General features: G+C 39.7%; 1 protein-coding gene across 5 annotated transcripts in view; it reads left to right on the top strand.

Moving 5' to 3' along the window:
• Nucleotides 1-25,464, top strand: part of Pgant9 (polypeptide N-acetylgalactosaminyltransferase 9) — a 293,850-nt gene that overhangs the window by 60,373 nt on the left and 208,013 nt on the right. For all 5 annotated transcript variants that reach the window (XM_076622866.1, XM_076622863.1, XM_076622864.1 and 2 more), the window contains one exon: nucleotides 17,215-17,287. The gene's annotated coding sequence lies outside the window, so the exon portion shown is untranslated. The remainder of the gene's footprint in view (nucleotides 1-17,214; nucleotides 17,288-25,464) is intronic.

Consider the following 25,464-nt stretch of genomic DNA (forward strand, 5'->3'; position numbering starts at 1 on the left):
CAGCTTAAAATAGAGTCGGAGACGACGTCTTCTGAAGTTTGTTTAGACACCTCGATTGCCTCAGCTTGGCCAGCAGGAGGCACGGCGGCTCTTTTCTGCTCTCTCTCTCTCTCTCTCTCTCTCTCTCTCTCTCTCTCTCTCTCGGAACTGTTCCACGAAAATTTTTCAAGCATCGTTGCTGTCTATAAAGTTCGACGCGCATGGATCACGGTATCGATGATAAAATTTGTCAAAGATGGGTGACAGATCGCTCTCGTTTCGAATTGTGTTGGCCAGGTAAAGCTTTTTCGCGATCCACACCTTGGCACGGGTATTTTTTACCTCTGGAATTTTTGATATTCGGTTTGTCAGAGTACATTTCGACTTTTTCGCTTTTCAATTTTTATTGTTGAATTTGCCACTTTCTCTTTATGTCTCGTTTTTTCTTCCGTCTATTTCAAAGTGATGTAACCTGCGCTGGTGATTGCGTTTTAGATTGATAGGTAGTATTTTACGCGGGACGCCAGATATTGCGGGTGAAACGATAGATTTTTAAAGTTTCATACCGAGCTACCTGGATCTCGAGCGACGAGAGAAAATAGCTAATTTTCTTATTCAACAGGAATAAACAGGAAGTCGTGGTTCCCGGCACAAATAGCCAACTCAACGCGAGCTTGTACGAACAAAGTACATTTGGAGCAAAGTCTTGCCGTTCCACGTATCGGAAGATCGTTTTAATTACAAGAACGTTCCCCGTGCAAAACGGCGAATGGTGTGTTTAAATAGGTAACAGAGCCGCTTCAAAAGCGAGGAAGTTTGTTTAGAGAAAGCATTAAAGCGTTCGGAAGGTCTCGGGACGTAAAATAAATGAGTTCCATCGGCCCCTTTTCTTTCGTTCGCTCTAATTCCCGCTATTCCCTTCTTCGATGGTTCGCTCGTTTTCCAGGCCGAGCGAAAAGCTCGACGAAACGATGAAGTTTCCGTTCCAGGGATTCCTTTTCTTCTTTTTTTCTTTTTATTCTTCCTCGCCACCTCATGATTCGCGACAGCGCGAGTACGCCTGGAAATATGATGATTTTTACGGGGCAAATGGTAGGTGAAATATCCGGACATTGCGAGAAACTCGGCTCTCTTATGATTATTTCGACATCGTGCTGCATTCGCTTAAAGGGTTTTGACGGTGTGGGCGGTTTCGTCCTTTACGTTTCCCTCTTTCCACGTTATTTCAAGCTACGTTTGCTACTCTTTATCGTTGCAAATTTCCTTCTTCGAATTTATAAATTTTATGATAATTTCTTGATTGCTATCTTTGAAATTTGCTCAGTTTAAGCAAGGAAAGATTACGATAGCGATCATTCGCACTATGTTACTTCCGTCCTTTTATCGAGGAAATTTGTACGAATAAAAAAACAGGAAGCATTTAATAATGTTTAAGGAAGCACGAAGATTACCAGCAAATGACTAGATTTTTCACTTTTCGAGTCACGCTTTGAAACTGATTGCAGTTGCTAAAGCAACAATTAGAAATCATAATAGATGCGTACATTCTTTAATACGGTAGGAAGTGTTTTAAATAGGGAAGATAAAATTTCGAATAAAAGAAAAAGGTGGATTTTAACTTGCTTAATTGATTCACCTTTCTCTAAATAAAATCTGTACATCGTATTTTTACACAACGTGCAACTTTACACTTTTAATTCGTCAATTTTTCTGAATATTTCACGAGTAGGATACTTCTATCTACTAATCGTAGCCATGTAGATAATACAGGCAATTCGTTGGTCGCAATAACGATAAACTTTTTAAAAAACGACCACGAGTGAGAACGATCGTTGCCTGGAGAAAAAGAGATTCCGCTGGTTATTAATGTCTGAGTAGGAACTTCCTATTCCGCCAGTCGTTATCGTCATTCGGAGGTCGATTTCCAGCCTTTCTTTTTCCAGCGTTTCGTGCGTCATTATGCTGGCTGCATCGAATGACGCCAGACTTTCGGATAATACCATCTATCCTTGAACAAATTTTCCGCAGATATTTATCGAATTCGGTCGAATTTCTACGAATCATCCAACGAACAAATTCTAAATAATTTGTCAATAAATTTACAAGCCGCGAAAAAAATAATTCGTCCAAAAAATCGGTAAAAAATGATTTCTCTAATGTCGAAGCTACGAAGCAAATCACACGAGTCTTAATCAAGGATATATAAAATCCGAGGCATTTTAAACACGTTTAAATGGCATCGTTTAATTTACATAAAGCGTATTTGCACGAGTGAAACCGAAAGAGCCGTGTACGGAGAAACTTCGCGTTATTTACACGTTTCGAACGCGAGTACGAGAGCCGTGGTCAACATGACGACAGTTCTCCGCTTCTGAGATCGCTTTAATGACCGCGTTCCTGCAGAGTTCACGTCGTTCGATTCGCATTGTCTTCGTCCACGCTGATTATTCGCGCGTAACAACACTGTCTTCGACGCGATGGTCGAGTCTATTCCTCCCTTTATTTTTGTTGAAGTCGGAGGTACGCGAAACTCGCGGTGAAAACACGGAAACGTGGTACATCCGCGAAAACATTGGCAAGGGGGGGAGTGTATCGCGTATAACGCGGCAACTAAACTAACAAGCTAATCTACTCATCTTGCTGAAAGACTCGACGTGCCTTTCAGCTTAATTGTTGCCGGGACCAGGGAAACCTGGCGTGCTAATACTATTAGCTACTTACAGTCCTAGCAATTACGAGGCAGCCGCTTTCGGACGATAAGGATACGGTATAGTTGAACGGACAGGGGTCCATTGTGCATGCTTGTTAGGAAAAATTTGGCAGTTTTTTCTTGATGGGAATTTTTCGTTATTTCTGGGACGAGGGAAATTTCGTCCGAAATTGGTTAATTTTAATAGGCTCGGAGCATCTCTTCCAGACACGAAAGCCAATTTTAATATTGGTAACGTTTTAACATTGGTGCAGAAATTAATTAAAATTGATTTTTATCTCTTTTTATATTTTTAACAATTAATCAAGACTTTAATAAAAATTTACATTGAATTTTGTGTTAATTGCATATGTTTCTCGCCGTACAGCAGTTTGGAATAGGAATATTACAATAATTGTAGCGTCGATGAGGAAGCTATAGTATTGGGTCATTCTGCGGTGAATCGATCATCTCTTGACGTCAATGCCGGGAATTTTTTTTTAGAATGAAATATGTAATGCACGTGAAATTAGGGGCTCGCTACGTTACGAGTTTGTTGGCTTCGAATTGATTTAGAAAGTACGGGACTTTGAATTTTGCTGTTTCTGTTCACTTCCTTGGAAACAGGCCGTAAGCTTATGAATTTTTATCTTCGGAACTACTTCTGTCGTAGTATAAAGCTCGCTATTGATAATAGCCTTCGTTAAAGCGTATACGTTTTCCCTGACATTACTCCAGGCACATGATCGTAAGCGTATAAGCAGCGTATGACAGGAAAAATAAAAAATAGATTGGATTTTTTCTAATGATATCCGATAACGATAAGGAACAAATTGTTACGACGGATAAAAGCAAAAGGAAACTTCATTCATTAATTAAAATGAACAGAACCGTTCTGCTTATCCAGGGGATACATATTCATAATCGATGATATCAGTGCGTGTTACGAATGCAAATTAAAAAAGTGCGTGTTTATACGGTAACAAATTTAAGGCAACACGTCGAGGAAAGTGTAAGAAATAGGATAAAAAAGTTGTAAGACCGGCTGGCGATATGCAGTCGACTCGAATATTAATTAACAACTTTCAAAGGAATATTTATTATGCAACTTAAATTTTGTAATATGCATTTTCCGTCGTATATTATGGAAAAGAGTTTCTTTAAAAACATTTAGAAGCAATTTCTAGAGGCATAGTGGAACGACAGGCTACGTATAAATTGAAAAATTAATTAAAGTTTACGATGGGAAGTGTTTTATAAGTTTAAAGTTATAATTGAAAGAAATTTTTGAAAAAATAAATTATTTTCTGATAATGGAGAATGTCAAGCATATAAACTAGTAATTAAGCGCAGCTTACTGCTTGTTAATATTTTTAAGCCAAAAGTATTTACAGGAACGGTAAGTTTCCAAGCTGTAAGGAATATTAATAAGTTGTTTTCAACCTGAACACTATTACGGAATTAATCTTTGTGCTCTTTCGCAGAAAGTAACAATAAGTCAGATAACCTCATATTTTCAAATGGCGATATAGATGTAATCTTTGTTTCCCTTGATGTAGTTTAAAAAGCACATTATAGGTGATATCACAACACAAACTACATAGTACTCGTGCTTTCAAACTCGTGCTTTTAAACTCGTGCTCTCCCTCCGCTATATTATTATCTTCTTTGAAAAGATCTACAAACTTGTTGTTGCTTCGTACATCGTAAACTCTCGTTACAATCGACATGCAACGCTTGAAAATTAATTTTCCAACAATTTTCATTGTCCGTCATGATAGAAACGGAAACAGTTACTTAGCTGTTTCCTTAAATTATATAATTTTAGCTCGACAATTTTGCGATCATTCGTGACGTTCTTGCCAAAATTGTTTGTAGTTTATTCGCAAAATTGTATCAAAATTATTATACTCGAGATTTCTTCGAGCAACGATATATCTCCCCATCGGTTACTACATTCACAGTGAGAATGGAAATAGTCACTACCTATCCTACTACCCTAAGACCACTTCTCAATCACCTAACGCATAATTACGGTTATAACACTATGTACCGACGTTTCATGCCACAATCGCTAGAATCAGAATCCTCTAACCATCTCACTGTTCTATTTACGTCTTCGAATCCAGGGATCTTACCTGGGTCGTTTAATGCATCGTTGACGACTTCGTCGTTGACTATAATGGGGTCACGTTTCGCCGAAGACGATTCACCAGTTTACTTCCGCAGCTACAGTCCGTGGACTGGAACGTGTCCAGTTTTAAGTTACTCTTCGGAGGTGGTTTAATCGTTGCAAGTTTCATTTGGAGACCGGAACCGGATACCGTACGGTCGAAATATTCTCGTTGGAACTCTCGTCGTGTCGCCTGGTAGACGGCTGCTTAATCCGCGAAGGGCGTCTGATCGCCGCGCGTAATATTAGCGGTATTCTTGAAGCAGAAACAAACGTCCGGCATACGAATTAATTATCTCGAATCCTTCTTAATTAGTTTACCTCCCTGGGGGGAACTTCAAACTTCGCCAACTATACGGCTTATACTTGAAGTTTGCGTTTGCCTCGCGGTTGCCCTTACTGTTGGAACAATTGATGCAAATGTACGGTATTCGTGCTACGCTCGGCGGATCGTTCAGCTTTACTCGATTATCGTAGGATTCGGCGACCCATAACGAATCGAAGGTATCACCGCATTTGTTAAAAGCAGCATTCCTTACCAAGAGTAGTTTTCGTGGATTATTTTGTGGATTATTTTTCAGGACAGCGCTTTCAGTTTACTTGGTCGAGCGGTTGTTTCGTTGTTCCAGTTATTTGTAGTATTCCTCTGCGCGGGGGATAAAACGCTTGGATTGTAATTTGCATTTTCGTACAGTCGGTTATTCCATTGTAATTATATACCATATAATCGTCGTTGAATCGCGGACATTTACACAAACTTATATCTTTACGAATGTGATTAATAAAATAAAACTTAGGCAGAGAATCGTTTTGTCTATTAAATATTACATCGTGCCGTATTTTGGATATTTTATATATCTCTGCATATTATGCGTACTTTCGTCTCGTGAAATTATTCGTCATTTAGATTTATTACCTGTCATCCACGATATTTCCATAAAATTTGACTTAAATGACCAATGAGGATTTTTAATCAAATCACCACCAGCAAACAAAGATTTCAAGTAAATTCAACGGTATGGGATCCTTTGTTACCCTTTTGATGGGTTAATCGCTCGATACAGTTCAAGTTGAACAGGCATCGACACCGATCGTTATTAATTTATGCGAGCAGGGTGAGTTTCTAATCTGTCTCCGAGCCGGTGGCGTGTTTACTGCCTAGATTTAATCTGCATTGGGTTTAATTAAAATCAAGCAGCTCGACGGTAGTGCGGCCTCGTTGACAATTGCATGCAGATTGGATTAAGCTTTGGAATTAGAAGGGGAGTTGGATTCACGCTCAGCGCGAATCTGCTGCCCGTTTGTCCACATTAATATTCGAATTTCTAGTAACAGAGCGATCCCCGCGATGAGTGGGAGGAAGAGAGCGAAACGCACAATGCTTGATACACCGATAACGAGGGAATTATCCGTGACGAGATCAAATGTTGTTAACGTTACAGCATAGCCTGTTAACTGTAAAATCGTTGATCCTACCGCGTTTAGAATGGAACAACAGCATCGGAGTTTCCTTATCCGATAATATTTCGTTTTTCGACTTTCGGAAACAATATCTAAAATCGTCACGATATCACAGCTTTTATAAACAATTGTAACTTCTTATTAAGATTTACAAATACCATATTTTTATCGATATAATCTGTAACACTGGTTGTAAGAAACTTGAAAGGTACTACGTATGTCTTAGAAATAATTAAAGTATTCCGAATATTAGATTAAATATTAGTTTTGTAACATATCCTATTTTACATAAATCTATTAGAAATCTTTTCGCTTCTATTAAAATTTCAAACCTGTCTTTTCTAGGAGCGTTAAGTAAACGACGAATAGGGAACGTAAAAATTCATTAGAATTTGTTCTTCCACTTTCCTTTTGCGATTTCCTTCTGCTCGACTGGTTGGCTGCTGATATCCGGCGAATAGCAGATGGCCCGGCATTACCACTTTGTTGGCGAACATCGATTCTTCTTCGTGCTTACAAGAGCCGACCAGCTTTCTCCTCTCCTCCTTCCTATCGTACCACAACTTTTCGCATCCCCCGCATATTTCCCGCGTTTCTTTGCTGAGCACACGGAAAAGCAGCGTCGTCTTCTTGTCGGATAATCCATCCTGATTTTCTATATTGCTTCAGACCCGCAAACTTTGCCCTTTCATTCCTGTCATCCGCAGTGCTGGATCCCTTCGCATATCAGAAACTAGAAAAATTATATTCGAATAATTTCGTCTATTGGCGTTCATCCGTGTTATTTTATTCGTTGTTTAAGACATTTCTTGGTCGTTTCTTATTTATTTTACATTCCAGTCATATTCTAGGCTATCTGCCATTTATTTCTTTCATTTTCTATCATCTCGTACGTAACCTTTCTCGGTGGACTGGCGAAACTTCCGAAACACTTTTTTTTCATTTTACTCTCTTGCATAATATTATCATTTTATTCGAAGCTAACATGACGTTATTCAACGAACTTTCTACGGTAGTAACGAGCAACAAAATAGTTTATTTATACCGCTTTACATTCATTTTCCAACGCAAAATCACTGGGCTCCTCATAATCTCGATAAACACTAACAAAGGATCTCACGGCCGCGTCGTCGGATTAACGTTACGATCTTCACCTTCTTCCGGCGAAACCCTCGTCACGAACGTATGAATATTTCTTCCCCGTGCGTAGGGATGCATAAAGTTTTCCCCGATAATCCGACTTACCATCTGCCGCTTAACACAGTTCGTACAATTATCGGAGATGCGAGGATCGTTCGGGGCTGGGTTCGTGTTGAGGGAGCTGCTAGAAAATCGCCTTACTAAAACTAGAAGTTATGTACGTTCGTCGGACGGATTCTGGATGATTCCCTCGAAAATTTCGGCTCGTTTATTATTCTGGAGAACAGTTCCGCTGGATTCGATGGTTCAACGGTTATTATTCGTCTCCGTTTACCTGATTTTCGCAGATTTTCCCGGCAACCGTATCCATTCTACCGACTCGACCAAAGCACACACCGATTCTACTAACTTTCTCTCGTTGACCTCCGCGCCGTGGTCGACGTTTGGCTTCCGCTTCGACCCAATTTCCGTATGCATCGGGATGGATAGAGTTCCACAATCGCAAGAACATCGCTTGCCCATGGTTAAGCTACTTGTTAATTCTGCTGCGGTCGAATTTTCATTTTCCAATCTTACTATTGTTCGAACGCGCAAAAGGACAATATGGTAAAAGGAAAGTACATTAGATCTGCGTGGATTAGTTGCACGGTTTTATTGCAGTTTATATAACGTTTCTGAATCGCAACATCCTGTATACCGTAGTTCGGCAAATTTATATTCGGCTCTTTAAATGTTTAATCCGCATTGGAACATCGTATAGATTATCTGCGATGCTTGAAACAATTAGTTTATTCATTAGAGGTCTAAAATAGAATAACGTGTTACGATATATCGAATAAATAGGTCGAAAGATCTATAGTTTAAAAATAATTGCATTCTTAATTTCTCGTATGTTCCTCGCTTGATATTGAATATTTAAACTTTTGATAATTTTAGTGAGCTCTATACATAGACCATGCGCGTATGTTGGTTAGACAAATTTCATCAATTAGCGCTTTATCTTTAATTGAACCGTAGTTGTAAAATGTTCCCTATCAACGTTGTTAATATTTCGGTTGAATCAGAACGCATTCGGTCGAATTTTAACGCCGGTGAAATTTCCAGAGATATAGTAATCGTCGGGTAATGATGGCTAGGTATCTTCGTTTGAATGTATGAATATTAAACGCACTGTGGATTACAGATACTGAGGGCAGATTTGTCGAATCACGGTATAAGTAGCTCGGTTTTGTGCTTCGCGTATGAGTGGATACAAACAAAGTGCTATTCGTATTTCTGGTGGAATGTCGGAACGCGACGTGTTTTCTGATTGAAATATATCTTTGAGTAGATACGTGTAAGAAAATCGCGAATCTAGTCGAACCGGAATGATGTTCGATTATCTATATACGTACTTCATCAAATATACCGTAAATATATAATAGTTACGGCGTCAATCACAGAGAATTTGGTAGAAAGATCAAACGTCATTAGCCACGCAAACCAAGTACTACTGTTAAATGTTTTTGTATAACGAATGTGGTAACAAAGTGGAGATCTTTCGTTTCACAGAAGAATATTAAATATCCGCAGCTAGAAGCATAATTAAGATATAAAAATAAAAGGAGTGCTTTAATAGTGATTACAGAATCATATAGTGTTAAAGCATCTTAAAGCATGCTTGCGCGCTCATGCATTCCAGTAATTTATACATTCATCAAGATTCATCATCGAGGAATGTAATTAAAAATGCACGCGGTACGCTCAATTTACTCTTATACCGATTCATTATCATCTGTTCTAGTCTTTAGGAAAGTAGGATTGAAAAATCCTGGTCAAGTTTATTACCTTTCTGGAAGGAAACGTTCAGGTTAAGTTAACCTTCGGCTATTACATCGATGTTCAATTTTTTGAACAATATTATTGAACATTTTTCAGAACTTTAGATAATAACGTAAAGATCGTTATAGCTCAAAAAGTATTTTCCCTCGTTATATTTCTACTGGTTAATTGAAACCGTCACTCGCTATCACATCACCGACACGCATCAGAATTCACAAAATTCTAAGAAACATCAACCCAGAGATATTAATGAAAACAATTTCAACAAAACTCCCCATTTCACCGTTGAGTTCTACCCTCGGCATACATCGAATATCGTTATTATTAGAAGCTACCCTTGGAGCTAACTTAGCGAAACCCCTTTTCTGACACCGTGACAGCGGTGAAGTGACACACGATGAAAGTGGAAATCGAGCAGCCGCCCGATGGAAATCTGATGGACAGGTTTAATTACGATCGATGGTGTTGCACGCGTGTGTGTAGACGTGGCTAGCAAGTTTGTACACGAAACTGCCGCGGCGTCGAACGAATTAGCATAACGATCCTTCCGGCGTCATGCATTTTTCATATGTTCGTCCAGCGGTAACGAGTGCACGAGTCCCTTTTTTTTCCTCGGTCCTCTTCTTCCTCTGTGCTTCTTTTGTTCTCGTTCACTTTTTGCTGTTTGTAAAACGTAGGCTCGCGCATGCTGCACACACACGGTTAAAATAATTTACGAAAATAAAAGCACCGGTTGCGTTCGCGCTTTCTCGCGCATCGAACTCAGTCCCCCACGTTCCTCCCGCACTTGTTATCCTCGCGAACATTTGCATGCCTTTGTCTCGTGATATTTAGCGCCACGCGGCTTTTAATATCGATCCAAGGAATTGTACCGCGTGGTAAGTACCAGAGAGACCCGACTGCAGGTTAGTCTTCGTTGTCTCTGAAATCTTTGTCTTTTTTTATTTCATAGGTTCGATTATTTCGAAATATTACGAGCAATGGGAATATTATGAAATAACGAACAGTATGGCTAGACAGGAAAATTTAAGAAAGAGAAGTAACAGCTTCACAATGGCACAACATGTAGTATAAATGTAGAAACTCTATAAAATTATTAATTCCCAAAGGTACACGTTTACCGTAGCTATTGCTCAATTTAGAAAAATATGCACGTTATATGATATAAGTATAATGCAACCAAATATCATTACTACGCGATATATTTCACTTAACCAATATTAGCAAATGTTATTACTGTTATGTATCTCACTTAGCTACCTCTCTTTCCACGGCCATTTGTCGCAGTGAAAAAACAAGTCCCAGAACTCGAAACAAACCACGCTGCAAACCCTCTGCCTCCCCCATTCTCTCGAAAAAGTATAACGTTTTTGCTATATTTCTTTGTCAGGGCTTGTTGTCAGGGGAGGCAAGACAAACTCACGGTAATTACGGTGCTTCAACGACATTGCGAATGCATTGTAACGCGACACTCGCCTCTCACATGACATTAATTATATGGCGAGCCGTGTCACGTTTAACGTACGATTATTGCATTCCGCGTAGAAACGCTGGCAAGAATTAAGACGTAGCTCCCGAAACGATCGATAGTTTCTACAATTTCGAGCCAAGCCTCGACCAGCCTTCCAAGATTTCTGGACTTGCTTTCCTCTTCTACCTCTCCCTGGCTCGAGGTATTTTAGTGTAGCCGCCCGTAAAGGGATTAACGACCCTTTAATTATTCGACACTAATTGCCAAGACCACTTCTTATTACCGATACGTGTGCATTATGCGAATTGCGCGTATTATGTTCGCCTGGCTGATCCTCCAATTTGCCTCTTCACGCGATTTTCTTATCTCTAACTTGCCACTACCGATCGGACACCTGTGTAATTTAACCAGTAACGAATCGTTTCGCCTGTACCTGGTCATCCTAATTGAGTCATTAATCGATGGAAATTCTTTCCCTTTAACCGGCTCATCTTTGAATCAGAAACTTTTATATCGCGATGAGAAATTAATAAAAAAAAAAAAAAAAAAAAAGAAGAGAGAAAGAAAAAAATGGTATACAGCCTCGTATTTGCAACAGATTGATGTAGGTTTCGAGTTTACTCGATGACTGTAAGAGACGAAAAATCGCGCTAATTAATTGTGCTCGTTATCGATGCTCGTTTATGACGATATTTCGTCGTAACCGTGGCAAAGTTGACTTTGCGACACTGACGAATGAAATTCCGGGATTCTGTCGACGCCCGACAGTGATTAAATTTATTTGATGTGCCGGTAGATTACCACTTAATTGATTTCGTAGCGGCGCAGGCGGCTTGTCAGGCTCCGAGAAAATTAAGGATTCCGATGTGCACATTTACTAGGATCGCGTGCACATTTACGGTTTGAAATTAATTACAATCGATAAAGGAAGCAGTAACTCCCACTTTTTAATTAATTACTTTTAATTGACTACTTTCGTAAGATTATTATGGGAAGAAAATCACTTGGAAGTGATTAATACGTGATCTTTTTGCTCACCTTTTGGAGAAACTGCGGTTTTATATTGCGTCTGCGCACAATATCATCCAACCACGTATCATCTTAATTGCGAGAAATTACATTTTGTTGACTACTTCGAGTATTTATTATTTTGCAATCGAGCAATATGTAACCAGTAGGATATTGGTATCGCGATATTAATTTCACCAATTAACTACAGACGAAGAGAATAGAATAACATTGCGATCTAATTGAATTGAAATTGAGTCGGATCGGAGTTCAATCATTCGAAAAATTAACGCCAAAAATCAACGAAGACGAGGCAAACTTTCATTTTATCTTACACTGCACGATATAGCACCGATTTGTCCAAAACTTCAATGGTTCAATTTTTAAGTATTATTTTTCCAAAAATATCAATCGAGGTGATACAAAACGCAGGTATATCTTCCCTCTGCCAAAACGCCATTTTATTTTATATCACGCTATCGTTTTACGATCGTCCAAAATCTTTCAAAAGTTTCACGTGCTCCGTCATCCAGCTTTCACGTTCCATTTTCCTAAAAAGAAAACAAGGGAAAATATCACGCCTGACACGCGTTCTCTCCTAAAACGATTCAACTGCGCTACAGCTTCCTATATCGTATAATTTTAAACCGATTGTCCCGCAGTTTCATGCGCCGATTTGCATTTTCCCGCGTCTGCACTTGCCACACAAACAATGTACGATTGCGTGAGCGTGCGAGCTGGCGCGCGTGCATACTTGCTCGCGCGAGAACGTCGCGACTCGAAGCGAACAGGGAGTGACGGAATTGTTCGCACTTTATTTCCCATTCCATTATCCATAGATGGAGGAAATCTCATGCATCATAAAAGAACGGCCTGCTCGATAAATTCGCCCAACGAAGTCCATCTAGTTGAAAGGCCGAGGCTCGCGAATAAAATCTTTTCATAGTCGCCTGGTTAGCCTCGACTTATCGATTCATCGAATTGTTCGCGAACGCGAATTCCTTCCAACGTTGTATATTTTTGGTTCGTTTTTTAATTCAACGAAGCGTTATGAGATGGCTACATGATGCGATGGTATTGAGGGGTTGATGTTATATCGGACGGTAGTCGGAATTTAACGCGAAACATTTTCTTTTCGATTGTAAAATTCAATCTGTCAGAAGCCAGGACTCCACTTTGAATTCATCAATACTTACGTCTTTGATATAAATTCACTCGATACAAGTTTTTAATATATATGCAAGTATATAAATTTAAATTTATTGTTTGTACCTTTACGTGGCACCTCTTCTGCATAAATGAGTAACTATTTTATTAAAAACCATGTAACATATGTTCGCTGTAAAAGCTTCGCCTCCTAAGTGTACGTTCTCGTCATCGATAAATATTTGTTTTGTTAGTCGGCGCTCTTTTTATATTTAATTGGAATGATATTTTCAGCTTGATTTTCAATCTCCTTGAAATTGTTACGGATATTTTTAATAAAGTTGCTACCATATAGCGATACCATCGTAGATATTAAACCTGTGGATGATTGCAACGATCTGCTAGCAGCATTTATTCTATTTAAAAGCATTCCCCAAATATATTACTGCAGCAAATTTGAATTCATCCAGCTTATGAAATAACGTAGCCATTTCTACTCGAACAATTGGCTTTTCAATTTCATTTATGGATACTTTGTTTACTGCTGTTTCAACGTCAACGTAATTCTTTTTTAAGACGCTTACCGCGAATGATGGAGCGGATCCGTCTTGTATTTTACAAAGGTTTCGCGATAAGTATCGTTATTATTGGTATTTATTCCTTTAGTTAAAGTTCGAAATCAAAGCCAGTGGATTTGATTATTTCATACAGCGTTTGCCAATACCTTTGTCCGAGTCTCTTTCTTCGGCGGACCTTAGGCACGTGCCTACTTTGTGCCTAGTGGCAAACGCGGCTCTGATTATCAACGCGGTGTAGTACAAAGCGTAGGATGCTAACTTTGCACGAAACTTATTTTCTTATTTTCGCTTGTAGCGTATTAAAGTCGGAATGCTATGTATATTAAACGAAAGAGCGTCGTTCGAGTTTGCTACGGTCTTCCATCTGCGTTCTCGTTTCCACGCGGACTACAATGTCACGCACGCGTATAATGGCTGTTTTAATAATCGTCTATACACGGAGTGTTCCGCGCGCACACGCCCTAGTCAGCTTATTTACATGTAGCCTGTAGAAACGCAAGAAAGTTTCGCGGGCGAATTACGAAGGGTGTGCGTGCGGGTAGGTGAATTTCAGGCAAAACGCGGAGGAAAAGTGGCACGGTTACACGCGACGTGGCGAACGAAGTACGATGTTGTAAGGGAAATTTCCCGGTGAAACGTAATAGAGGGTGTCTGTAGACGGGTCCGTGAGATTCGCGGCCGCGCACAAAAGCTCACGTAACCGAACTATCCGCCAAGTAACCTAGTGGAAGACGTGAGCGAGCTGTGAAAAATTTCCCAGAGAACCGTCTCCGCTCGAGATGGAAACGTTGACTTCATTTCGAAGACGACGGTTTAGAGACGATTTGGGTAATCGTAAGTCGAGGTGTCTTCTCTCCTGTTTCTTTTCTAGGTGCGTTTTTCGGATAAGATGCCTTAGAAAGATGGTTCCGGTTATTTCTTGGAATAAGGGCGAAGAATACGTTCACGTATTTTCGTGTGTCGCGATGAAAATTGCGCGTGTCGTGCACGGTATTTGTTATTTGGATGCTTTTTCTGAGAGCGTTGATCTACCATCGTAAATGAACGGACGAGTTTTCACGAGAATGGTCGAGAATCTTGGAATCGACGAGAGAGACCGTCTATATTTCACCAGTTCGGTTCGATTAAACGCGATTTCGTGGAAAACGCGCGGATGCTTCGTTGACTCGATATTAATCGTAACGTAACGTTAATTGCAATCGCGACAGATCCATTTTCCCGTAGTCATTACCACGCGATCGTGCACGTTTTGAAATTCGTTATTGGACGTCGGTGTGGCTCGTTTCAATTATTGTCGACTAGAAGAAGTTGCTTGATTGGCAACAATGGAACGTGGAAGGAACGTCGTTCCAACGGCGACGTCGGGGCTACGGTTTCTCGTTTCCTATCGTGTGCATAAGAACGATAAAAAGGTGCAACACGCGCGATTATCCTCGCCGAGTAAGGTCATGGTGGCTAATTAATTTTTATCGGATCGTTCTACGTTAGCGAACCACTTCCTACTTGCTGGATTTTGATAAGTCTCAGATGTTGTCGTAATTGAATCGCACCGAGATTTCATTTGTCAGAATCGTTCAGTTTGGGTGGAACGTTAGTCCGGGATATTCTATCGAGTTTCAGAAATCCATTTAGTGAAATACACGTAAAAAATATTCCTAGAAGATGGCTAAAGTAGATAAATCGAATTTCGAAACTCTGATTTAAAAATTCTGAAATTTGAACGTTTGACGAGCGAGACTGTTAAGCTGCGTAAGGAGTATATCAAGTTAACTGTCGCAAAATGTCGTTTATTTTTTAATTTCGAACGAACAACGACGTATCGAAATTTTCCAGGAAATTATTTTTTTATTTATCGTTACAGTGAAATCGTGCAATCGTTTGTACGAACAGGCAATGAAAATTCTATATTGTCACGGAAATGTTTTGCGCTAATGCGAAAGGATAGTCGATTATTTGTGTTTGTTAAAATTTGTCTACCATGGGAAGCAAGATTTATCGCGTAGAATTACAAACTGTACAGTTCAATCGCGATCAACAGTGACATACTCTTCGAAACATATTTCATCCGATGAAATTTGTCAGGACGGTTTGCAACATGAATACTTGTCATCTTCGAATCAAATAGGTATTATTTATATTTGTTTGGTGTAAAAGAATCTGCGAATAAATCGCCAAATATCGTTCAGTGTATTTTAAACGATTTATTGCAGTAGATATTTATGGTTTTCATTGTATAATAATTTCTGGAAATTTGAACTTATACGATAGGATCTGTTTATTAAGTTAACGAAATCGGAATACAAAAATAGACACGTAAATCTGAATTGAAAGTGAAATTAAGGATTTCAGCGAGCTACTGTATAAAGTTCTTTTTATTGTTATGTATGACGCGTAAAATGTAAATGAACGAAATTTTCTCCTTACTTTAAGTTAAGACTTACGCATCGCAAAGAATAAAGAGACACTGCTTATTGCTCTGGAATTCGAAGGAATGGTTCTTCGTGACTTCCAATACAATATTCTTCAAATGTGACTTTGCAGTGTTGTAAAATTTTATTATTCCGTACCGAGAAGAAAAGAAACACAATTGCGCAAAACTGGGTCACTTTATGAACCTCTGGTATCTACCACCGTAATATATGATCGATGATTTCTACTCGAGTCTTTTAGAATCTAGATATCGTCGACAGCTGTCGATAATCGTCTACTCTCCTTATTTCGAAGCCCCCGCCTTTATGATTCTTCGTCTTTTTTTATCCGTTTTATCCAGAACTATATTTTCTCTCGTTCCTCCATCTCGAAAAATATTCTCTGGCATAGAATTCCAATTAAAATCGAATTCTCCGTCTGACATAACCAGTCACGTTCGGTAGTGTACGTAATTGATGCGATGGGATTTACGCAAAGATTTCTCAGACAGACATTTTCATTTCACGTTTGGAATTTGGCAATCTTCTAAATTTCAGAATTACGAAATTTGAACTTTAATTTTAACTTTGAAATTGCTCCTCTTTTTTATGAATTAAGAAGTGAAACATATTGGAATGTTTGAGAGTTTGAAACGAATATCGAATGTTTGAATATTTGAAAAGATGGAGGTTTAGAAATCTATGAACCACTAGATCAAATCGAAGCACGAAAAACAAGTTTCGCAACTCTCTTTACGTGATTGACGGAGTTCGTTTGAACTTTGAAAGATTAAATAAAAAACCATAGCTTCTCGTTGCTTTTCTAACATCTCTCACAAGCGCGTGTACGCGTGTACTCCAACGCGAAACAGACCTAACAGAAGAGCAACTCTTGCGGAAGGGTTCGTACTTCTCACGCTATTTCCGGAGGGGGGTAGTCGATATAATACATTTCTTTGCCAGTTACGAAGGGAAGGCGGCTGAAAGCGCTGCAGACGAATGAAACTTCTTGTCGAGAGGGAAAGGCAAAGAATCCTTCGAGATGAAAGAGGAACGGAACGATCGTCTCTGGAGATGCTCGAAGGTCAGGGGTAGTTTTTCGTCGACGCCGCAACCGAGTTAGAAGTTCGATTTCTCTTTCAATTCTCTCTTTCCTTCTCTCGGTCGTCCTAACCGATACCGTCCCGACGGTATCTTTGAATTTTTAATACAGCCATCGGTACGAACAGGGAGAAACTTAGTTCGTGGTAGACGGAGAGAGGCAATAATTTCGATAAAATCACGAACGAAACTGGTATTCACCGTGGCTAATTGGTTCTCTCGCTTTTTTTATGTTTCAGAATTCGAGCGGTCAGGAAGCCTCGTCGGAAAGAAAATTACGCTAGAGGGAACTTCTGCTTCGGTTGTGAAAGGGTAAGTGTTTGTGGTACGCCGAGGAAAGTTGATTATACCGGTTTCCGAGTAGAAGATTCTTTTCCTGCTCTTCCTGAAATTCTCAAATTTCAGCGAAGAATTTCTATTCGCAGAGTTCGATACGATTGTGTCTATCCAACCACTCGAGATCGGTCGTCGACTTTTCTATCTTTTAAAATTTACGACGTCAGTTTCATTTATTCGATCGTCGAAGCGTAGATTTAACAATTAACAATGAAAATTTTTCTCAGAATCACGATAAGCAGCTCTAGATATTTCTTCACAGTCTCCCGAACTTGTAGTTCTTCGAAAGCCGTTCCCGAACACCACAGTCTGCAAACATAGTCCCGAAGAAGTTCGTCCTTCTTTGAAGACGGGGTTGCCTTACAAATGGAGCATTTCATCAAAGCTCTCGAGGATGATTTACAGTTCGTTAAGCGCTCTTGTATGGCAGGGTCAAGAGACTAGCGCGGAGCATTACATTTCTGCTTAGTCGCCGCGTTCTCACTTCGATAACACTGTACTACTGTTCTTCGAGGATCGCCTCTCCCACCTCGAGTGCTTTATCATTCATTCGTTGCTGTGGATTTATTTCACGATACCTCCGTGTATCTTCGTGGCTTCATTATCAAGCCTCCTCCCTGTTCCCTGGCTCCTCCTCTTGGCTGCTTTCTAGCCTGTGCTCGCTACGTTCGCCGTTCCTTTTGTACAAAGATTCCGTGGCTCGATTTATGAAAACGAGCGATACGAGGGTAAGCTCCGCGGTTATTTACCTCCGGAGAATTATAATGGCTGACTCGTTGCAACCGCGAATATAAGTGGCCGCCGCTAAATAATGCTTCCCTGGGAAAAAAAGGGAAGGTATCGCCGGGTATCTCTGCGACGCGTTGTAAATAAACGAGCCGCTTGTAAGCCCAAAATCAAGCAGTTTGCGGGGCGAAAAAACTGGAAAATAGTTCCTACCGGGTAGACTTTGGTGGTAATCGAGGGTAGTTTCTCGGGCTATATACAGGGGATGCTCCCAGGGAAAGGATACTGCTTAGGGAATGCTGTTTGGGGAATGATCGTGCGGGATTAACGGCGATGGATAGGGATACTTCTTTCAGAGATTCTGATTAAGTTCCTCCTTTCTTTTGTATTCTTCTTCCAGTTAGGGTTGAAGGGTCGAGATAAAACTCTGCGGCGAGTAAAAATGATGTCTTGGTATTGCGTCGAGTTATATTTACATCTTGCTTCGTGTCTGTCAAGATGTTTGAAATTGTTCGAAGGCATCACGAATATCTTTTGTTAAATAATCTCGCGGAATAGCGTTGGAAACGTACGTTACGCGATCAAACGTAAATCGCTTTCTTCGATAAATCAACGGGAATACCGAATTTTCTTACGGTTTCTTTTGCTCTTCTTGGAACAAAGTTCGCGAGCATCGCATGGTAGACAAGTGGCTGACATCTATGGCCGTATTCGATTCTCGGAACTTGGCGAACTTGGAAAATTGAAGCTTCTATAAAGACGTACTTTGGCGTAGTTTCGACCAATCTACTCGTCTCATAGTTTCCTTCCAATCAAGATACACGTCACGAATCGGACCATTAAAACAATTACACGTCCAAGTTTGTGATCTCCGGAAGTTTCTGGCAGGGGTGAGTCAAACGGTGGTTGTTACGGTGAACAAAGGGGCAACGATATGAAATTCCCCGGCCTCAGTTTGCGGATTTCCCTTTGTCCATAGCCGACAACCAACAAGCCTGCGATCTTCGCAGAATCTTGACCAAGTTGCGCCATATTTCGGGTATGTACAGCACGAATAAGCCTGAGTGTTCCGCGACAGCGTTGTTCCGCGTGGCGAATGCGGTTTCTAATTGCTCGAGTCAGACCAGTCTATCGTAGAGGTATCGCGTCGTTGAATCGCGAACAATGATCTGAGAATAATTGGAGAACAACGACTCGAGCGTCTGGGACCATAATTTTTTTGTTCCTTCGAGAAGATTGGCAAAATATTTTTGGTCGGAATATTCGGTAGAATATTAAAGACGAGTTTGTAAATTAAATTAGAACTGTTTCGAGTGGATGTTTCTTGAAATTTACGGAAAATACGACGTACTGTGATTAAACGCTGGAGAAGGAATTTTGAAATTTGAGTTGGAATAATCGGATGTTTTGCAGCAGTCGGTAAGCTTAGGGTATAAAAATAAGTAGAGAAACATGTTATTAAACAAATTGTCAAAGCACGATCCGCGAGATTAACTTTCTAATAAACGTTAATTAGAAGTCGTTAGAGACGATAAAATCAGAAGAAACATCATCGAAAGGGGAACGATGCAAACAACAAGCTGGTTATTATAAGCATTGTTAATACATTATGTAAATGGGAATTATAATACCGCATTATCATAGTAATTCGGTCCAATCTGCATAAAAATCGCTGTTAAATCCAAAATTCAGAATGTCTCGTTCATCAAACGCGAGAGTTGGAAATCACGTTGCTCTCCTTCTCTTTTCTGCCGTGTGACGGCAATCGAGAAACCTGTAAATAGTATTCGTTCGCGTAATCCCTTTATGGAAAAATAACGCGTCGAGTGCAAGGGGAAAAAGTACGACACAGATACCTCATCCAGCTGGCATGAATATTAATGATCTCTCGAAAGCCTGTTCCCTTCACACAAGATGGATTTCGTCTATCATAAACCAACTTGTAATTCTTTACACCTCGCATAACTCTTACAAAAGTAAAACAAATCGTTTCCATCGTACTTTATTAAAGCGAAAGAGGAAATCAGAGTCGCAAGTTTGTCCACCGTAAAATATTCGCAAGAGGGTCTATATCTCTCTATGTATCTCGTATAATTTTCACAGAATAACCATCTCTTGTTACATTGTTTAAAAAAAGAAAGAAGAGAGAAAAGAAAATTAGAAGATGACGAGATCGTTCATATTTGAAGATTTTTCATAAATTACTAATAATTGTAAATAAGATAAAGCAAGTCGTTTCGCGTGTCTCCGACTAAAAAGCAAAGTAAAAAGGGAACGTAATCCATCGTGTAACATTCATACAGTGTCTTATCCGTCATAAATCATTCCACGGTGTTTTACATCTTATAAAAATAAAATGGGTCATTTCCACTCTCCCTTATCGCAGAAGGATAAAAACGAAAGCTGTCGTCGTAAGTTTATTCCGGCGTAGGAAATTCCTGTGCCTTCTCACTTCGATAAATCATCCATAGAACGATGATACTTTCGGATTTACTTCGTTTTCCATATTTCATCGAAAAAAAAAAAATAAAAAAATAAAAAAGTAAAAAAGAAAAAAAAACGATTGCAGTATGTAGCAATAAGAACGTTTTTATTGTAATAAAAAAGAGAACGCGAGGATGGAAGTAGTTGTAAGCCGGAGTTAAAAAGCGTCGGAAAAATCGGCCGGTCATTTAATAACGTTTTTACCATCGGTTAAGAAGTTTGGCTCTGGTTCTACGTGCGAAAAAGTTTCGTTTCACGGGCATAAATCTGCATGATGACGAGGATTTTTGTAGCGGGCTCGCGTGGCAAGAAAAAAGAACCAGCAATGGGTTGGGAAAGAGTGATAGAGCGCTCGCGTCGTCGAGTTCATTAGACTTCTCCTCGTATCGTCTGCCAGCGGTACGTGCGCGCTTAAAAGGTCTGTAAAACCCAGACCAGACATGATCGATCGCGAACCATTATTTGTCGTTATAGAAGACACGCCGGCCTGCTCGCTAAGAAATCGACCATTTGTATTCCCCGGTCGTGGCCGATTAAACATCGTTAATTTTTCCTGATTACCCGCTCTTCTCGTTTAACGTGCCTTTGTTAACCTATCATATGGTTTACGTTTTTTTTTAATATGGTGTTGAGTATATTAGGTAAGTTGTACAGTCTGGTTCAAAACCTCCGCGGCATTCATCGCCTTTCATGGAACTGTACGTTTAAGTTGCGGACAAATTTTCAATTACAGTGAATTTTACTAATCTGTGCTTCTTGTACAAATAGATAAATTGAACTAATTTTTAGCAATGTCACTCCGTTTGTAGTATACACTATCTGTTCAATTCCCTTGTGTCTATAAACAGTTACTTAATTTTTTCCAATCCATGGAAGAAATGTAACTTTAAAATCTTGTTACAGATTAAATCGTTTGGAATATTTTTGCCGGTATAATATAAGAGAACTCTACGCCTCGTTGCATGTTTCTACAGTTTATTGTATCTTAGGATTCATAGTTTGTTATGGAATCACGTAAATAACACGAGACGGAAAATTTATGACTTTTGGTTAATTCCTGGAGCGATTCGTCGTCAGATATTCGGACAATCCTGTTCGACGATTCTTGCGATATCTTCCGGTCTCGTCTCTGAAATATTATCAGCATTAAGAAAGAGAACAGAAGCGCCCCTGATAGCCATAAGTGTGATGCGACATGACTGATGAGTTCCATGTCCTTTATCACTCGCCCGTTCTTAGTTTTCCTTCACTGTGTAGTCGTTAGATTGCACGTGACATCTTATTCATTGGGTTCACGTGGGAATAGGTGCTTCTTTTAACGAAGATAGTTCCCTTCTTGGCTCTTACGAATCGCTTCCAATTTGCGATGATCTGCAAATAGAATAAAGGATATTTATCACAGTTATACGTTTCATGGACTCAAAACTCTAAGAGTCTAGAGATTTCAAGATTTATAAATTTGTTATTTCGATTATAATGATTTAAATACGAGATCGATGTGACGGCATATAATTCTTGCCATGAACGTTAGCTACCTTTTAAAATATGGGCATACTCTAATACTAGATTGGAAAATATAGCTCGTAATATAATTTTAATCGCAAAAAATTTCACAGAGATAGCAAGAAATGGCTTGAAGAGGAAGCAGAAGCAACGTGCTTTCGCTTTTATGGGAAAAGCTAGTTCCATTCTCTGCCTCTCTCGATCTTTATCTCACCATAGCATTATCGTATGGAACTACCTGTTAATGAACTTATACCGTATTCACATAACTCGGCTATCTTTTCCTATTCATAATTTTCAAAAACCTTTTTCAGGCTAAACTAAGGATCGTTAATTTCTCTTAATTAATCATATTAGTTATTTACATTTCATGCGTCTTTATGCGTTCAGGGGATTAACGAAGCATACAACTACACAACGGGCCTTATATATTCACATTTCATTGGATACTCCTTTTTTGTAATAAATTTATAAAATAAATTTTCAACGAACTTCTTCGCCGTTTACTTCCCACAGCTAACCGAAACCTCCATTTTTACTTCTTTCGTTGAAACATTCTTCCCTTTTTAACTTAATGAGATAAATTTCCGCTACTTACTCTGAAATTTCCTAAAATTCCAGTTAAATGAGACGCGATGTTTCTGTTCTTTTGCCATTTCCCCATGAAGCCCAGAAACCTCGAACACGATAATATATCCGCTGACCGATTGAAAAGGCGTATCAATTAGTTTCCAATAAGCAGCCAGTTGGCGCAGCGTATTCGTCGACTGGCTGGTTAATTAATAGGAGCCGATAAATTAATTCGCGCTAATTATTAACCTTGGATATTTTCGCGCAATTGCGCGACATTAAATCACCTGCGTCATGTCTCGTTGCGAAATGAAAGCTGTTGGCTCGGCCAGCGTTACACGTCACCGCCGCTACATTGTACTTTATTCATAACGACGATCGGTGTTCCCCTGCTAGGATAGACGCGTCGAATGGAAAGTAAAGTTCTGGGTAAGTGGATTTATCGAACTGAATGGTCGAACGGCAATTTATCGTGGCAGTTAATTAAACCACCGACACTAATGGGCTCGGGGGTGGAGCGTCTAATTCGGAGGGCCGTGTACGCATAAGGCACGAAGAAAGCCCAAGTAATGTCGAGGGACGCAATTAAGGTATTGGGGACGCTGTGTCGAGCTAGTCTCTGATGTTCGTGTCAGTTGAAAACGGAGTAGCTGTGTGCGGGGTAGTTCGTCAATTTAAAATTACACGATAGAGATAGAGTGGTTTTTGGCAAGTAGACCATCCAAATGATTAAGATTTTAAAGGTTCGAGAGACGAAGATATTTAAATTCAAGGGTTAAAGATCGAAGCTTTAAAATCTTGACGACATAAGGGAAGATGTATGTAAAATTAAACATTCACAAGAGTAATTCGTCTATTTTACATTAAGCGGTTTTGAGGAAAGCTTGAGGTGATTCTCTTTAAGCCACGAGCACGTAGGGTATTTAAAGAATTGATACGTTATTTAAATTGAAGAGTCGAAGAGGGTGACGTTTTAAAGAATTATGGATCCTTAAAAATTCGGAAGTTGGAAGATCGAAAAAGTGAATAATTAAAAGATCCAAAATTACGATTTATTCTTTAGACACTTAGTTCGAGGAATCGATCCCGACGATTTAATAATACAAAGCTGAATAATATATAGAAATGTTTTACTGCTAGAAATAACGATAAAGTTCCTTTTCTGTATGTTGAAACTAAATAGTTGCAGACGCTAACCTAACTGACGATCGAAGTTCGCCTTTGCGAATAGAATTTCTCACGTTCTTTTCACACCTGTCACACAGAGAAAACCCCATAGCTCTATGCAGCAGCGCGTGAACCGTAGATAACCGTAGGTGCCCAGGAACAGTTTTGCAATGAACTCGTCGCGGTTTGTCCGCGTCGCTCACATTATTTGCTACGTAAAACGCGGGGACGTGAAAGGAAACGCGGATTGCAGATTGAAAGTTCGTGCTTGGCTGTCAGATCGAAGCATTAATCTTCTCACTTCGGTTTGCCCGGTGCCCATTCATTCGCGTGTCGGTGATTCCGAAAAAAATTGCATCTAAATAATGCACCTCCCACTCCGCGCGATATTCATACGTTTCCCACATTTTCTTCTTCCGTTTCTACCTCTCTTCTACTCTACTGTAGCAATACGAAGCTTGTGGCTGACACGTAGATTAAAAAGCTAGAACTGAATCGTTAGTTATTCGAGGCGAGACGAAACGAAACAAAAAAGAATGGATATTCGTGATAATTCGAAATATTCGTGGGCGATGCCTCTGATATTTTGTCGGATTAGCGTTCAATTTGGTTCTTTCTCTGGCGAGGAAGATAGTCGGCAGGAAAAATTGGAGGCTAGGAGATGTAACGATTTATAATTGATTTGTAGTATTATACAAAATAATTCCCATTTACAATTAGTCGAACGTATTTTTTTTCTACAGTTTTATTGACACAATCCGCTAAAATTTAAGACAAATTTCTTAACAGAATGCATGTAAGGTCGAGCGTTAAAAAATTGTAAAAACCTACGTTTAATGTTTTATCAGGATTCGTTCATCGAAAAAACGAATTGTTCGTCGTGAAATTTTAGAGAGGTACTCGGTGATCTATCTCGTAGAGAGTTTTGAAGTTTGAGTCGTCTCTCGAGCGAGAGGACTCGTAGCGAAATTAAGCTTGTAGGTCGATCGATCGCCCGGAAGAGGAACGACATTCTGCCGGATGCTCTTGGCCCATTTCGCGCGCATTTGTTCCACGAGGTCCCGGCTTGGCTCTCCCCGAATTGCGTTCTAAATAATGCATCATTCGTCGGAACGTTTGGCCAGCATGAAATATGACGGACATAAAAGTGATGTAAGAGCCAGGGCTCGTTCGATCGCTGCTTCCAGGACAGCATCGGATGAAAGAGCCTCGCCAAGAAGGAAAGAAGAAAAATGAAATTCGGATGCCCTGTTCCCCATCTGGCAAATTTACTCGCCGGGAGCGACTGATGCGGATAGATGACTATGATCGTTGCATTTGTCGCAAGCTGTCTAACAACACTGTATTTCTTCCTTCGATCGAAAGAAAGTGGATTCTTCCATCTTATCGAACGCGCCGGATAAATATAATTGCAGAGTAATTTCTTTATCTTTTCCAAATACGTTCGAGCTAGTGATCGCACGATGTTGTGAACTTTTAATTCCGTATGACGTTTCAAAGATTTCGTTGAAAGAGTCGTGTTCTACTTTACGCAAATTCTATCGAAATATTTTCTTATCTAAAAATGTAGGACGTTTAGAAACGCCTCCATGCAGAGAAATTTTGTAGAGGTAGCGACGTTTCATGAAAAATACAGGAACAAACGCATCGATAAGAAAAATACATTTTACAATGCCGCATTTTTCACGCGGTCTAAAGGAAAA

The sequence above is a fragment of the Bombus vancouverensis genome, chromosome 11, assembly GCF_051014615.1.
Source record: "Bombus vancouverensis nearcticus chromosome 11, iyBomVanc1_principal, whole genome shotgun sequence".
Classification (NCBI taxonomy): domain Eukaryota; kingdom Metazoa; phylum Arthropoda; class Insecta; order Hymenoptera; family Apidae; genus Bombus; species Bombus vancouverensis.